The sequence below is a fragment of the Marmota marmota genome, unplaced genomic scaffold, assembly GCF_001458135.2.
Source record: "Marmota marmota marmota unplaced genomic scaffold, marMar, whole genome shotgun sequence".
Classification (NCBI taxonomy): domain Eukaryota; kingdom Metazoa; phylum Chordata; class Mammalia; order Rodentia; family Sciuridae; genus Marmota; species Marmota marmota.
In genome coordinates, this window is record NW_025999983.1 from 1,271,281 (window position 1) to 1,278,912 (window position 7,632).

The 7,632-nt window shown below is 51.6% G+C and overlaps 1 long non-coding RNA gene across 1 annotated transcript; it reads left to right on the forward strand.

The window, feature by feature from the left end:
- The first annotated feature begins 23 nt into the window (after nt 1–23).
- LOC125617591 lies at nt 24–4,375 on the forward strand. Its single transcript, XR_007348615.1, has 2 exons — nt 24–1,178; nt 1,708–4,375. It is a non-coding gene; the product is annotated as an uncharacterized LOC125617591 (long non-coding RNA).
- The last annotated feature ends 3,257 nt before the right edge of the window (nt 4,376–7,632 follow it).

The window sequence follows — 7,632 nt, forward strand, 5'->3', positions numbered from 1 at the left end:
ACGATGACGGCTGAGAGCGCGGGCAGGTCGGTGGGGGGGGGCGCTGAGGTCACTTGAACGCGGGACTTGAGCTCTCACTCGTCAGTGAGGGCAGCTGGGTCCTTTGGGGCAGATGAAGTGCACCTGAGAAGCCTTTTGCAGAATCAGTCCATCAAAACCAAGTTTATCTTATTTATAGTAAAAGGTATCTTTGAAGGTTCCCCAAAAGTTCAGAATTTCTCAGAGAGAAACATTGATGAGTGAAGATAATTGAAGCCATGTGCCTGCGTGAGTCAGAGACCAGGAAGCCAGAGCCCTGGGAGACGTGAGGCCAGCACCCGCCACACTGACTGGGGGTCGCTGGGGCAGGGCCTGGTCCACCAGCCTCCCGCTGCTGGTCCCTAGCACGTTGGTCCAGTGTGGAGATGATGCCGTGGACGGCCCTCCATTAGCTCGCCAGGATCTTGAGGCTGAACTGTGCTCCGAGCACCCTGAGTGTTCTCCTTCTGGATGTTGCAGGGAGCATTCCTTCCAGGTTCTCCTAATGTGGTGCTTCCTGTCCATGACCCAGATTCCTCCACCACGAACCCAGAGGAGCTCGTGACCTCGGTAGCAGTGTGTCCATGAAACTCCCCATGAATGTGGCTCGAGACTTGAGGCCTAGCTCTCAGCTTATCACTGACACACATGCATTGACTAAAACCTTCCCCTCTAGTTCCAGGGAGCTGGAAAGGTACCCAGGCCAGAATCTAATGGCTGCATGACCCTGGGCACGCTACTCAATCCATCTGTGTCCCAACTTTCTCATCTGCAAAGTGAGAATAGTGAGAGACTCCCTGCTAGGGACCTGTCTAGGAAGAGAGGCATCACATGGTACACCTTTCTGAAAGGCCCTGGATATACTTCATGTTGCAGAAGTACTAACTAGTGTTGCCTCAGTGCCAACAGTATTAGAGCAGATAAATTTCCAGAAAAGTAAACTGTTACACTATGCTAATATCTAATGCCATGCTAATTTCTTCTTAACAAGTCAGCTTTCAGCCATTATAAACTGAAAATGAATAGAATAACCTGCCTAAGTGCCTCCAGCACCCTGCTTCCTGCACATGGAGGAGTAGACACCTAGAGCACTCCAGGTGCCCTCCTGGAGGAGGCAGTGTGAAGAGAAGGGGTAGAGGCACCGCCACAGGGGAGCACAGGTGAGCCTGAGCACAAGGTGGGGCCGGCAGAGCCAGCAGCTAGGCCCCAGTGGAGGTCCACGAGGTAGCACCGCAGGGCCAGGCTGAGAGCTGGCCTTGTCCTGTAGCATCAAGGGTGTTGATGAGGACAGAGTGAGCTCACCAGGGCAGAGACTGAGGAGGTTACTCTCCCTTCTGTAGCACAGACGGAGGACAGTGGCTGGCCTAGCCCAGAGGGAACCCCAGGGGCAGCACTCACAGGGGAACTGCCTGGCACCATGGCAGGCAGCCTATACCCTGGGGCACCCAGGTAGTCACCCAGATAGTCATCCTGCCTGCCCATGGGTGTCCTGCAGACCCAGGAAATTGGTGGCCCAGGGAAGTGTCCTCACACACAGAACCCTCCTCACCCTGGGGTCACCCCTGCGGGATCCCTTACTGTGAATCCCTGCACCTTCTCAGTAGGCTTGAGAAGGCCCAGAGGCCCCTGTGCACTGAACCCTGTGGGGCCACAGCACACAGGGGTTCGCCAGAGCCTCTTTCACTGCAGGTGAAGCAGCCTGGCCACTGCCCTGACTCTGCCAGGGAGGATGGGAAAGGGCTGTGAAAGTCAAGAGGGAATAGCGCCAAACTCCTGAGGAAGAGACCAGGAAAGAAGAAAGCAGTCGGAAGACTCCAGCACTTCCCTGAGCTGCTTGTAGGCGGATCTGCTGTGATCACACCAGGAGGGCCACCAGCGTCTGCTGGTGCCCCCCAGAGCGTGGCTGAGGCGCAAGGCTGTGCTGCGATCCCTGGCAGCGCTCACCAGCGGGGCTGGAAGGGCACGTCCTGGTGCTCCGCTGCCCGTGCTTTGTGGGGGTTATTTGGCCACACGTGATTAGGATGTGGCATGCTGTGCACAAATGACAGCCTGGGTCCCTGTGTAATCAGGAGACACCCCAGGTCCCTGTGTAATCAGGAGATACCCTGTGGGCAAAACAGAGGATTAAGTGATTGCAGCTTCAGAGAGCCACACACAGGCACCACTTGTAACTGCACCGTCATCATCACCAAGCTTCCAAGCTCAGTGCTATCCTGTTGACACAGTTACTCGGGTGGCATCTGCAGCCAGAGGGCCACGCTGGGCTGCTGAGGTTGCTACCCAGCCCTCTTTGGACCAAGCCTGGCACAGGGACGAATGGCATCCACCTGAAGTTGCACCATTTCTGTTGAGTGTTTAACACATCTTCCTCATGACACCCCTCATGGGGCCACTTGGCATCTCTAGGTGACATTGGCAAGACAGCTGGTGGGACTCAGTCCCCCACACAGTTCTCAGGAAGCAGAGGCTGCCCAAGCCGGCCTTTGCCATGACTTCAAGATATGCCTCATTGCCAGAGGAAAAACGCAAGTGAGACATGGACAGTGACAGCTTCGCACGTGCCTGTGTGTGCCTGCTCCTAGACAGTGCCTCTCAAAGGCTCCCAGGCCTCAGCTCTGCTTGGCTGTTGGCTGTGCCCTGAGCTTACACCCCAAGAAGAAGCCATCACTCTGATGGATGTGGAGATGCACCCTGACCAGTCGCCCACACTGAACCCCAGGTGTCCATCTCTCTTCAACAAGTTCCTCCTCCACCCATGACCTGGCCACCCTGCTACACCAATCTGCCCCTGAGCCTCCTGGGGTACCTCTGCTCCCAACACACTCATTCCCCACTGCCACCTGAAGTCTGCAGAGTGCAGGTCTACAGCCTACTGACTCTGCTCTGTACACTGGCCAGCCTCAAACGGGACTCTGGTCACATGACACAGAGCTGCCATGTCTGTGGGACCACTGGATAGTGACCACTGAGCCACAATTCACATCACATTCTTCAGCAAGGGACAGTAGAGCAGGTGGGAAGGCCCCTGCTCCCTCCAGCACAGAGACGTGGTGTGAGTGTTATTTTGGAGCATTTCCATTTCTCTACTCCTCTGGACGTGCAAAAGAAAATTCCCAAAAGAAGCTATGCAAGCCAGGGGTTTAAGGCAGACCGTCCACCTGAAACCCTGCTGGTCTGCAGAGAGCCCACCTGAGAACCTGCAGCTGAGCCCTGGCCTGCCTGCACTGCAAGCTGGTGCGGGGCCACTGTGCCAGCAGCTCGGGATCTCGCTGCCGTGAAGTCACAAAAGGCTATTTTGTGTTCTGAATGAAATTTGGAAACCCAGAAATCATTGAAAGAAGAAAAAGCAAAAAAAAAAAATGCATGTGTGCGTGTGACAAAGTCTAAAGGCCAATTGGACTTGGGCTCTGAGTGGGGTTCTGGGCTGGTTCCAGGATCCTTCCCAGATCATCTGGCTGGGGCTGGGGTCTTCAGCCTCTCTATCCACCCGCTGGGAGCAGGTAACGCTGCTGGTACCCACTGGAGCCTGGCCACAGAGCATGAGCAGAGCAGAAGAGCTTGTCACGGCAGGAGGTGAGGAAAGGAGTGAGGGACCATGGGCATCTGGACAGGCTGGACAGAGCTGGAGCCGAGACAGACAGGAAGAAGTGGAGACAGAGAGAGTCGTGGCCCTCCTCCCTGGTGACTTCCAAGACCAATGTCACTGCACAGTCCACAGGTATGTTCTTTCTCATTAAAAAGAAAACTGGCTAAAAAGCAGCAGTCAAAATGAGGGAAGGGAAGAGGAAAGGACGGGAGTGTAAACCTGAATGGGGGCAATGAATGGCTTTCAGAATTCCTCTCGAGTTTTGGGAAATAAGGAAATGTAAATTGTTTTGAGTCAGATCTAGTGAGGAATCAATAAAAATAAAAGCATCAAAAAATATTGTACCCCCCAAAAGAACGTAAGAGTCTATCTGGTAAGGATGCACTGAGTGAGAATGTATTTGGGGGTGCATCCAACAAGGTGTGTCCAAAGGGAACACACCAGTGAGATGGACCCAACAGGAATCCCCTATGGGAATGTCCAAGGAGAATCCAGCAAGGACACACCCTGAAAGGACGTGTCTAAAGGAAATAAAAGCTGACAACTGACCTTCCCACAGAATTTGCATAAAGAATATTAATAAGTTTATTGGGAAGGCTCAATAGGAAAGAAAATGTGAAAGCCTGAGCATGGAATGTTGATTTGTTACAGTTCTGTTCTTTGGGGTTTTAGTGTATCATAAAAATGACATGTCTGAGAACGTCTATCCCTGAAAAACACTGAAATATAATATGAAATTAGCCAATAAAAACCTTCAGGAATTGCTTTTCAGAAGTCCAGTTCACTAAGTGGTTGACTTTACAGCAGAAAGAAAGAACATGAGTCCAGGGTCCCTGCACAACTCATCTCCAGCTCCATCCCCGAGCCTGCTCATTGTAAATCCTATGCTCTACATCAATAACATCGCTCTCATCTATTATTTGGGTAGTAACACTGAGCTGAACACACATTTTCCAGACCTCTAAATAAACTCCTAGAAAAAAAAAAAAACATCAAATAACAAACCTCCCTCTTCTTACTTCCCTAATATAGCATTTTGCATTATGAGTCAAATGTCTAAAATGGGAAAGTTGAACCCACATTAAGTGGTAGACCAGGCCAGGCAGCAGGGACTTGGCTAGTGGCAGGTGCCCCAGGCCCACCTTGTGACCCCTCCCTGAAGGACAGAGCTCTGCATTCTTGGGCGCCCTCCTGTGGTTGAGTCAGGAAAGGTTGAAGCATCTGGGTAAGGAAGGTGTTTGCAAAGCACCCATGGGTGAGGCAGGAGGGTGCCAGGGCAGGGGTGATGGGTGGAGAGGTGCCAAGAGTCAAGATCATCAGACTCTACTGGATTGTACTCTGAGTGAAAAGAAAGACCCGACTTTGGCAGCCCCCTCCGAAGATAAATCTGTTAAGAATAAAGAACCCATTAGCATAGGCACATGTCTGCATCTGCTAAAGAAAGAACTGGAACATGCATGCTCAGGCTGGGCCACTGCTGCTTTCCCTGCCCTAAGGCGCTTCCAAACACCTGAAGTGCATACACCCTGGGTGTGCACTCCTGGCCACCTGGCAGGATACAGTGAGCAGAGAGAGCGTCTTCAGAGCACAGAAAACCAGTTCTGCGGGTCAGAAGAGTGGTGCAGAGTATGGACAAAGTTGGTCCTCACCCCACAGCCCCATGCAGTCACCTTCTCTCAGAAGAAGGTTGGTGTCTCCACCAGGTAGTATCTGCACGTGGAGGAAGTGGGTGAAGCACAGTTCTGTGCCACTGTAGCTAGTGCACAGCCTTAACCACAAGGCCAATTACTGGATTACCATAAGCTTTTTAGAGTAGCAGTCCCAGTTATGTGTACTTGGGAGTCTAATTAAGCATTTTATGGAAGATGATTTTGACATCATTGAGGGGGCCAGACCTATCCAAGCCTCCTGGGCCTCTTCCAGGGACCATGACAGTGGACAAATGGAAATGCCTCTGCGCCAGTGCTGGGAGAAAGTCCCAACCCCTCCATGCATTGAGGCCAGTCCCTTCCCAGGAAGATGCCAGGATGCTCAGCACATCATGTCAACCAAGAGAGTTCCAACCCAGGATATCGAAATCCAAGTGCAAATTCGGTTTCAGTAGGAATAGTATATAAAGTCCCACCTTTGAGTTCAAAAACCTTTGTAACAACCAGTCCTGGGGCTGAGTGATTTAACAGCACCTCTGACTTACAGAGCTGTATAGAAATGGGTATCTCTCCAGGTTATGTTCTATCATTCAGTGACAACTACTTTTGAATATTGTGTCTGGTTGAGAGATGCATGCTTCAAAGATGTGGATTTTAAGCTCTGGTTAGAGATAGAAATGGGGCTTGGATGAGACAGGAACAGGAATCCTCAGCCTTGGGATTGACTGTGAGGGAAACCAGGAGGCAGCACCCCAAGTAATGGAGTACTGGGATGTCAGGACCCCGCTGGGTTAGCACAGCACTCCAGCCCTGGAGGAGGGTGGGCGGGGCAGGGGAATGAGGCCCTGTGGATCCGGAGCCCCTTCTTCAAAACCATGGCCCTTGGGAAACAGCTGTTGTCAATTCTTGGTAATTTACCATAAGGTGAATTTTTAACATTATGTGATTCCCAGCCTGAGCTGCAACAGAAGTCCTCCCAGCATTCCCACCGAGAACCCTGTCCACGGTCCACCAAGAATTCTACCATGACAAAGGTCACTCCCTGTTGAATGGCCAGGGAGCAGGCCGAGTGTTTATGGTCTCTCTTGCAGTGTTTAAAACTTCACGTGCAGATGACGGGGGCCTCGATGGTCCAGCAGGGCCAGGATGTCAGTGCTTCCCTTTGCTTTGGCAATGAGCAGAATCCTCCTCTGCTCACTTTCCCCTCTTTTTTCTCCTTTGCTTTCTTCTCCACCTTCTCCTGATAAATGAGCACATCTGAAGGAAGAATAAGGTGAGTATGGCCAGTATGCTGACCGGCACCACTGACCCTCGGGAAGCAGGGCAGGCAGAAGCAGGGGCACAGTCCTCACTGGACTGAGGGGACAGGCATGCTATTGCATGCAGCCACTTCCCCCATGAAGAATGTAAGAGCCCCTGAAACATGGGTATACTGAAGTGCTTACCTGGGTTGTTCTTGGAAGCAGGACGAGCAGCACAGCGCGCTCTCCACACCATACTGAAGCCATGGCCTTACAGAGCTCCATGTCCCTGGAGGGGACATGTGGGGAGCAGCTGCATCCGGAACCTCAGCCCCACTCTGAGCTCCCAGAGGCCCCACATTTGACCATCCTGGGCCCACCAGACACCACAGATAGAAAGATACTAAGAATTTTTTTCACAGGTAAATTTTTAAAATTTAGTTGTATGTTTAAAAAAACACATCCTATGTGGGAAGAATTAAATATATACCCAAAAATAAACAATACACTGAATTCTGCTTAATTGTTTTCTTTCAAATATCTGGAAATTTTTTTTTTTTAATTAGGAGCACAGATGGAATTTCCGTCATTACTATGATAGTTCTACTTTCTGTTAAAAGTGATTGGTTCCTGTTAATGGTGACGACTGTGTCCTGTGAAGTCTTTGCACTTTGAGTTGATGTCTGGTGCAGGGGAGGACAGCACAGTGGCCACTGCAAAGGGGAGGGAGGTGCAGGCATGTCCCTTGACACTACTTTTGATCTATATATTCTGCCAGATGGTACAGGGAGATTACGGCAGCCTACACGAGGCCCGTCCTGGGCATGCCTGGAAATGCAAGGCCATGCAGGCAGATGGCGGCTCCCACCTGTTGCCGTCACCAGCAGGCAACAAGGTCAGAGGAGGAAAGGGTGCTCCTCTTCTCAAGATGCCATCAGTAGCCAGGGGTGAGCAGAGAACGAGAAGAGGGAACTGCCCCCCACCCCCTGCACAGGCCCGGTTTGAACAAATAGGAGCGGCAGCATCTGAAGCAAGTTGAGCACACTGCAATACTGCAGTGGGGAAGCTCAGCACAACTGTCACCACGGAGGTGACAACCGTCTCCCCATCCTAGAAATTAATGAGCACCCTATAAATC